We start from the raw sequence: 9,643 nt of genomic DNA on the forward strand, positions 1-9,643 counted from the left end.
ATATCTTTTTCCATCCCCTCACTTTGAGTCTGTATGTGTCTCTAGGTCTGAAGTGGGTCTCTTGTAGACAGCAAATACATGGGTCTTGTTTTTGTATACATTCATTCGATCTGTGTCTTTTGGCCGGAGCATTTAGTCCATTTATATTAAGGTAATTATCAATATGTATGTTCCTATTCCCATCTTCTTAATTGTTTTGGGTTCATTATTGTAGGTTTTTTCCTTCTCTTGTGTTTCTTGCCTAGAGAAGTTCCTTTAGCAGTTGTTGTAGAGCTGGTTTGGTGGTGCTGAACTCTCTCAGACAGTGTCCTGAAGTTGGCTCTCCCACCTCAGAGGTACAGCACTGACTCCCGGCTGCAGCACTAAGAGCCTTTCATCCACACGGCTCAGAAGAAAAGGGAGAAAAAGTAGAAAGAAAGAATTAGTAGAAGTAGAAAGAAAGAAAAAGAAAGGTAGGAGGGAGGAAGGGAGGAAGGAAGGAAGGAGGGAAGGAAGGATAAAAAGAAGGAAAGAAGATAAAGTAAAATAAAATAACATACAATATAATAAAGTTATTTAAAAAATTAAGAGAAAAAAACCAAAAACAAACAAAAAAAACGGACGGATAGAACCCTAGGACAAATGGTGGAAGCAAAGCTATACAGACAAAATGTCACACAGAAGCATACACATACACACTCATAAAAAGAGGAAAAGGGGAAAATATTATAAATCTTGCTCCCAAAGTCCACCTCCTCAATTTGGGGATGATTCGTTGTCTATTCAGGTATTCCACAGATGCAGGTACATCAAGTTGACTGTGGAGCTTTAATCCGCTGCTTCTGAGGCTGCTGGGAGAGATTTCCCTTTCTCTTCTTTCTTCTCACAGCTCCCTGGGGCTCAGCTTTGGATTTGGCCCCGCCTCTGCGTGTAGGTCGCTGGAGGGCGTCTGTGTTTTCGCTCAGACCGGACGGGGTTAAAGGAGCCGCTGATTCGGGGGCTCTGGCTCAGAGGCCGTGGGGAGGGAGGGGCACGGAGTGCAGGGCGGGCCTGCGGCGGCAGAGGCCAGTGTGACGTTGCACCAGCCTGAGGCGCGCCGTGCGTTCTCCCGGGGGACTTGTCCCTGGATCCCGGGACCCTGGCAGTGGCGGGCTGCAGAGGCTCCCCTGAAGGGGGCTGTGGAGAGTGACCTGTGCTCGCACACAGGCTTCTTGGTGGCGGCAGCAGCAGCCTTAGCGTCTCATGCCTGTCTCTGGGGTCCGCACTTTTAGCCGCGGCTCGTGCCCGTCTCTGGAGCTCCTTTAAGCAGCGTTCTTAATCCCCTCTCCTCGCGCACCAGGCTGTGTTGTCAACATTTTTAAATTATTTTTTTTTACAACTCTCTTGAGGCATATTAAGTACAGTTAAACAGCAGATATGTAAAATGACTGGTTTTGATATATGTATAGACCCATGAAACCATCACCACTAACAAAATAGTCAGCAGTTCCATCACCCCAAAAAGGCTCCTCATGCCAATTTGTAAATCTATTCCTCTCTCCTTGACCTCAGTCATTTTCTAGATTTTTATATAAGTGATATCATACAATATGTATTTTTGTGTAAGGCTTTTTTCATTCAGCACAATACTGATACTTCTAAGATTCATCCATGTTGTTGATATATCAATTGTTTATTCCTTGTTATTTCTATGTAATATTCCAGTATATGAATATACCACACTTTATCAGTTCTTATATTGATGGACATCTGGGATGTTTCTAGTTTTTGGCTACTACAAATAAATCTCCTAAGGATGTGTATCTACAAGTCTTTGTGTAGATGTATGTTTTTATTTCTCTGATAAAAACCAAGAACAGAATAGAATGGACATGTGGTGGGTGTATATTTCACTTTTTAAAGAAATTACCAAACTGTTTTCCAAGGTGGTTGAACCATTGTACATTCCCACCAGCAGTGTACAAGAGTTACAGTTGCTCAGCATCCTTGTGAACACTTCGCCATTCTAGATGGTATATAGTTGAATCTTTTTGTGGTTTTAATTTACATTTTCCTAATGACTTATGATGATGAGTATCTTTTCTTCTGCATTTGGTCATTCATATTTCTTCTTTTGTGAAGTATCCATATCTTTTGCTCCTTTGTAATTGGGTTGTTTGTATTATTGTTGAGTTATAAGAGTTCTTTATATATTCTGGATACAAGAGCAGGACTGCTCCTGATGAATTATCTTTGTTTTCTTTCATCTGAGAATGTCCTTATTTCGCTTTTATATCTGAAAGATACTTTATATTTTTACCGGATGTAGAATTCTGGGTTGATAAACCCGTTTCTTTTTGTACATTAAAGATGTAGTTCTGCTATCTTCTGGCCTTTGGGATTTCTCCTGAGAAATTCATAGATATTTGAATCATTGTTCCTCGGTATGTAATATGTACTTTTTTCCTCTAGCTGATTTCAATAATTCTTTAATTATTTTTGGATTTTAGAAGTTTGATTATTGTTGTTGAGGCATTGTTTTCTTTGAAATTTTTCTGTATGGAGTTTGCTGAGTGTCTTGAATCTGTAAATTTATGTATTTCACTAAATTTGGGGGACTTCTTGCCATTCTTGATGAAAAAATTTTTTTTGTTCCAACCACTCTCTCTTCTGCCTATGGGACTCCAATTATGCTATGTTAGATCTGTAGAAGTTGTCTACCTGACACTCTGGGGTTTTTTTCAATCTTTTATCTCTCTGTTATGTTGGATAATTTTCATTGTTCTATTTTCAAGTTTGCTGACCCTTTCCTTTATCAACTACATTCTGATAGTGAGCCCATCCAGTGATTTTCTTCACTTCAGATATTGTATTTTTCAGTTCAGTAATTTTCAGTTGGTTCCTTTTTCTATTTTCCATTTCTCTGTTGAGAATTTGTATCATTTCATTCATTTCAGATGTGTTTACCCTGACCTTATGTAGCATAGATATAATCACTGCTTTAAGGTTTTTGTCTGATAGTTCCATTTTGAGGTTGCCATTTTTTTCCCCTTGAGAATTCGCCCTATTTTCCTGGTTGTATATATCAATATGTTGAAAGATTTGAGTTGTATCCTGGACATAACAAATGTGAATGTCATGTATTACAGACCCTGCGTCCTATTATACGTCACTGAAGAATTGTTGATGGTTTGTGTTTTAGTAAGAAATCGACTAGATTATGTTCAGACCATAAGTTCTGTCACACTTTCTGTTGGTTATATATCAACACACACACACACACACACACACACACACACAAATGCATACCTTTCACTTGACTTCGGGAATTGCTATAAGAGTCAGCAATAATTCACTGATTTGTCTAGTCACTTTATCAGTTTAGGATTCCTCTCCTTTTTCTCCCCAACTTTACTCAATTCCAGTATAACAACGAGAGGAGGAAAAAGTGTTCTCTTTTAGGTTAGCCTATTAAGAAGTGCTTTCTTCAGTTCATTTCTGATCTCACCTAGAATATTGAAAGATTTTCACAGTCTTCTGAGTTTGAACACTTTTTTCCAGCCAGACTTAGTGAGTTTAGCCTGCCAGATGATTTTCCACATTTTGCCTTTCTCACTCATATTTTTTTCTTAAACTCCATGATCAATTTAATCAAACTTCAAAGGTACAGAATTACATTTTTAAATTTTTTTATACATTTATTTATTTAGGGCTGCATTGGGTCTTCATTGCTGCGCACGGGCTTTCTCTAGTTGTGGTGAGCGGGGGCTACTCTTCTCTAGTTGCGGCGAGCGGGGGCTACTCTTTGTTGTGGTGCACGGGCTTCTCATTGCAGTGGCTTCTCTTGTTGTGGAGCACGGGCTCTAGGCACGTGGGCTTCAGTAGTTGTGGCTTGTGGGCTCAGTAGTTGTGCCTTGCAGGCTCTAGAGTGCAGGCTCAGTAGTTGTGGTGCACAGGCTTAGTTGCTCTGCGGCATGTGGGATCTTCCTGGACCAGGGCTTGAACCCGTGTCCCCTGCATTGGCTGGCGGTTTCTTAACCACTGCGCCACCAGGGAAGTCCCAGAATTACATTTAAATCAAACAGTATTAATCAGACTCATTAATTTCCTAACCACACCTAAATCCTGCTTACCTTTCTAGTCTGGTTGCAAATGGTTACACGCCATTTTGGTTACATACCACATGTAACCTCTGGTGTGTCTGTTCCTCACAAGCTCCCATCTGCTCCCTTGACTGATGTTCTTTCCCTAATTGTTCTCTTCTGAGCACCTAATAGCGACACAACTCAGTGCTTTTCAATTTTTATTAAAGCTTTTTACTGTGTTTTTATTCATAACAGTCACATTTGGACTTTGAACACATGCTAAAAATTAAATTGTTGATGAAATGCTTGATGTTTATAATGGTTCTGACTAAAAGAAACTGCCATAAACTTTACTCTTTCATGTCAATGAAATTCCTCTAATTATGTAAACAGAGACCACCACAGCTTTTCAATATTCAAGATGGGAGTTTGTGTTTTAATACTTTATAATTAAATATTACCCACTACATATACTCTGAGAAGAAAATATCATTTCTAAATTGTGTTACTCAGAGAGAAAAAAATGATTTCCATTATGTTTTCACCCAAGTCCTTGCTTCAGACAACTGTGATGTGTCCCATTGCTGGACCCTGAGAGAGTTTGAAAGGAACATGAGCTATGTCTTTGTCACAGTTTGAAAAAACCATGATAGTTTTGACACTTCAGAATATTAAGCTGAAAATTTCACTACATATTGATATTATGAAAACTGTTCAGCCTATAGAACTTCTTTTGGGAATATCTTGCAAAAGAGGCTTATTCTGCCGTTTGCTCTATGCTTTTTAGATGGCTCAGAGGAATTACATTTGCAAAGAACTTTTGAAATTTATAGGAAGAACTACACTGCTGAAGTATTTTTGGAAAAAAATGATAAACTAATATTCAACTCAACAATTATCTACTAATAATCTCCCATAGGTCCTAATTATTTTAGCTCCAGGAGATATGCCCAAGAAATATCCAACACAATATAGACCTTCCAGGAGCTATGAACCAATTAACAGATTGTTGAGGAGCACATACAATCTGAGGGGGAAAATGAGCATAAATAAGAACCATTAAAAACAAAAATACTAATTTGAAAAGATACATGCATTCTACTGTAGCACTGCAATATAGCAAGGTTAGTAGCATTATTTACAGTATCCAAGATACGGAAGCAACACAAGTGTCCATCAACAGACAAATGGATAAAGAAGATGTGGTACATGTACATACAGTAGAATACTATTCAGCCATTAAAAATTTAAAAAGAATGAAATTTTGCTCTTTTGCAACAACATGGGTGGAATTGGAGGGTATTATGCATAGTGAAATAAATCATACAGAGAAAGATAAATACTGTTTGATATATAAATGACAAAGCTTGCAGTAGTGAGAAGGGTCCTGGGCCAGTCCTTAATCCAGCCAGCTGGCTGAGACACCTCCATTCAGACGTTCTCACCATTCTCTCAAATTCAATACATTCAGAGCTTAAGTTCATAATTTTTCTCAATTTACCTCCTGTCTGTGGAACCACCGTTCTCATTGTCCAAGCTCCCAATCTTTTACTGCCTAAAGCTAATGTACTGCTGGAGCCTCTAACATTCCTATACACCTCTCTTGTCCTTTATCACTGCCCTGGTATCAGCCACCACTCAATTAGTGTTGCTCAACTGGCTGACTCAGCCTGCACTCTCCAGCTAGTTTATGATTTCAAATGCACCGTTTCATCACACCACTCTCCTAATGGAAAACCCTGACACTTCATAAGGCATTACATCCAGTCTTCTTCCTACCTCCTTAACTTTTGGGCTCTCCATGATTAGGCCCCATCCACTCTCTTCTCTCACCACCTACCCGTTCTCCCACCTGCCCCCCATTATTCCTAACAGTCCCCTTTCTTTCAGCTGGGCAGCTTAGACCCATGTGTCATGGTTCCACACCTCCTTTCTAGACCCAAACAACACCATGCATAAGAAAGCACTTTGTAAATTGTCTGTGGCCCACAAAAGCTGCTGTTGTGCATTCTGCAAAGCCTAGTTACAGCTGCCTCTTTAAACCTTCCCAGACCTGTCTTTCTCATGGTACCACAACTTAGCCCTTGATTTATAGTGTTCTAAGGTGAGAATACACATGTCTCCTGGCCCATCAATTCTAACAGAGCATTTTATCTATTTTCATCTCAATTTCTGGTTTGGATACTAAATTGGCACTTAATTCATAAGGCTGTGTTGAATATGGTTGTTCCATATCCAGTCACATGTACATCATCCCTAATTATGATGCATCTTTTTAGAGATGGTTGTACAGACAGACAATATAGGAAAATCAATAAGGTATTATATAAATCAGGCTTCATGAAGGTTATACCAGCTGTGTTAAATGCATTGGTTAGTTTTCTTTTTCTTGTTGCTGGTGTTTAATAAAGCTTGTCTTTAAACCAACTGATCCTTGCACTTTTTTTTGCCAGCAGGTGTGACTAAGGATTACATTTCACTGAGGATGAAGGTCAGTGTTATTGGCTTATCCAGATGTTCTCCTTCTTTTTGAGTCAATTTTAGTAATATTTCCAAATATATGCCTTTCCATGGTTGGTATCATAACCACACCTTACAGGTAGAAGATTGAGGCTTAAAAACAGCACTGTAGGGCTTCCCTGGTGGTGCAGTGGTTGAGAGTCCGCCTGCCGATGCAGGGGACACGGGTTCATGCCCCGGTCCGGGAAGATCCCACATGCTGTGGAGCGGCTGGGCCCGTGAACCATGGCTGCTGAGCCTGCGCGTCCGGAGCCTGTGCTCCGTAATGGGAGAGGCCACAACAGTGAGAGGCCTGCGTACTGCAAAAAAAAAAAAAAAAAAAAAAAGAACTGGGAAAAAAGGGAAAAAAGTGTACTGGGCCCGTGAACCATGGCTGCTGAGCCTGCGCGTCCGGAGCCTGTGCTCCGTAATGGGAGAGGCCACAACAGTGAGAGGCCTGCGTACTGCAAAAAAAAAAAAAAAAAAAAAAAAAGCACTGGATACTATGGGAAGAAAGTATGGTTGTTCCTCAAAAAATTAAAAATAGACTTAGACTAGTCTACCGTATGATCCAGTAATTCCACTTCCAGGTATATACCCAAAAACATCAAAAGTAGGAACTCAAAGAAATATTTGTTTACCTATATTCAAAGCATTATTCACAATAGCCAAAAGGTGGAAGCAACCCCAGTGCACACTGATGGATGAATGGATAAACAAAATATGGTATATACACATGATGGAATATTACTCAGCCTTAAAAAGGAAGGAAACTAACACATACTACATCATGGATGATCCTGTAGGACATTATGCCAAATGAAATAAGCCAGTCACAGACAGACAAATGCTGAATGATTCCACTTATATGCGGTGACTAGAGTAGTCAAACTCCTACAGACAGAAAGTAAAATGGTGGTTGCCAGGAGCTGGGGAGAGAGGGGAGCTGGGAATTAGTGTTTAATGGGTACACAGTTTGTTTCGCAAGATGAAATGAGTCTTGGAGCTGGATGGTGGTGATGGTTGCACAACAGTGTTAAAGTACCTAAAACCAGAGAACTATACACTTAAAAATGGTTAAAATAATGGTTAAATAACTTAAAAAATGGTTAAGATAGTGGTAAAAATGTTTTAAAAATATATTTATTTTTGGCTGTGTTGGGTCTTCGTTGCTGCTTCGGGGCTTTCTCTAGTTGCAGCGAGTGGGGGTTACTTTTTTTTTTTTTTAAACATCTTTATTGGGGTATAATTGCTTTACAATGGTGTGTTAGTTTCTGCTTTATAACAAAGTGAATCAGCTATACATATACATATGTTCCCATATGTCTTCCCTCTTGCGTCTCCCTCCCTCCCACTCTCCCCATCCCACCCCTCCAGGCTGTCACAAAGCACCAGGTTACTCTTGGTGGTGCACGAGCTTCTCATTACGGTACCTTCTCTTGTTGTGGAGCACCGGCTCTAGGCGTGTGGGCTCAGTAGTTGTGGCACACGGGCTTAGTTGCTCTGCGGCACGTGGGATCATCCCAGACCAGGGCTTGAACCCCTGTGCCCTGCATTGGCAGGTGGATTCTTAACTACTGCACCACCAGGGAAGCCCCAGTAAAAATGGTTTTATGCTATCTATATTTTACCAAAATTTTAAAAAACAGTGATGGATTAACAAACTAAGCAAATGCTTGGGCCACCAAAAATAGGTTTTGAAAATAATCTGTTGTTTCAATAAAAGCATCATGGGAAAAATATGATCTTCAACAAATTATGTTGCATGTCTTTTAAGATGTAGATTTTTAAAATTTTTTGAATTATTTGGTAGGGAGGGAAGGGGTATCAATCTTTCTAGGCCCTTGGAGCCTGTAGAGTGGGATTGCCAGATTTAGCAAATAAAAAATATATGGTATCATGGAATAGTTAAAAACATGTTCATTGTTTATCTGAAATTCAAATTTAACTGGGTGTCCTGTAGTTTATCTGGCAACCTTACACTAAAGACCTGAATCCTGCCTTGCTGAGAGAGGTTAAGGAACCAGCATAAGGCCCTGCAGTGAGAGTCAGAGCCAGGTGTCTGAGCTGCAGCCCAGGTTCTTAACCATCATGGGGAGACAGCCAAACCAAGGGTGGCTCTATGTGTGCTCTGTAAAGGCCAAAGGGGACAGAGCTGGGTGCTCCCTTGAGGGGGTCTTCTAAGAGAGGCCTTGGGAATAGTTATAACCACAAAAGGCCCAAACTCTGTTTTAGCTTTATTAATAAGTTGGGAGGGGGAGAGAGGGGCAAAAGCCCATGGCAACTCTACAACCTGCTGTCTGTCCTGGTTTGGATCTTTTCCTCACCCAGTGTGATGAACCAAGGTCTAGAATGTCTGAGCCGTCATCTTCCGCTGTAGATGGTTTCCATAGAAACATGAACAGAAAGGCCACCCACGGCACAGTGAGGAGGCCCCTTGTGCATTTTCACTGCTGAGATGGCAAATGCCCTTTTCCTAATCCAGCTGTCAAGTGAGCTGCCTTACATCTGCAGTTGTCTGAATTCCTTAAATTGCCAGATGCTATAGAACAGATGGCACTCCCACAGTTGGCTGCTACCTTTCCTAATATCTTCATGCAGTTGTTTACTGGGAAGGAATTGCATCAGCCAGGAGGTGCAGATAGCCACAAGGGTTCAGAAACATGAGCAAGGCGCAGAAGGACAGGGCCCAGGACCACATTTGTCTTCCTTGTTCATGAAATTAAAATCTCTCACAGAAATAGAAATTGAACCTATCACCTTCCATATTATAAAAGCAGGTCATTTCTAAGAGTGGTAGAGACCTCTCTTCAAGTAATCATTTGCAAACTGCAATCATTTTTCTGAAGCAAATGGAATAGTAGCCATTTTTTTTAAACATCTTTATTGGAGTATAATTGCTTTACAATGGTGTGTTAGTTTCTGCTGTATAACAAAGTGAATCAGTTAAGAAAAAGGAAAGAAGGAAAGAAAGGAGGGAGGAGGGAGCAAGGAAGGATGGAAGGAGGGAAGGAAGGAAAAAGACTGAAAGAAAGAAGATACAGTAAAATAAAATAAAGTATAAGAAAGTTATTGAATTAAAAAATATTTAGAAAAAAAAA

The sequence above is a fragment of the Neophocaena asiaeorientalis genome, unplaced genomic scaffold (genome assembly GCF_003031525.2).
Source record: "Neophocaena asiaeorientalis asiaeorientalis breed wild unplaced genomic scaffold, Neophocaena_asiaeorientalis_V1.1 scaffold110, whole genome shotgun sequence".
In the NCBI taxonomy this organism is placed as follows: domain Eukaryota; kingdom Metazoa; phylum Chordata; class Mammalia; order Artiodactyla; family Phocoenidae; genus Neophocaena; species Neophocaena asiaeorientalis.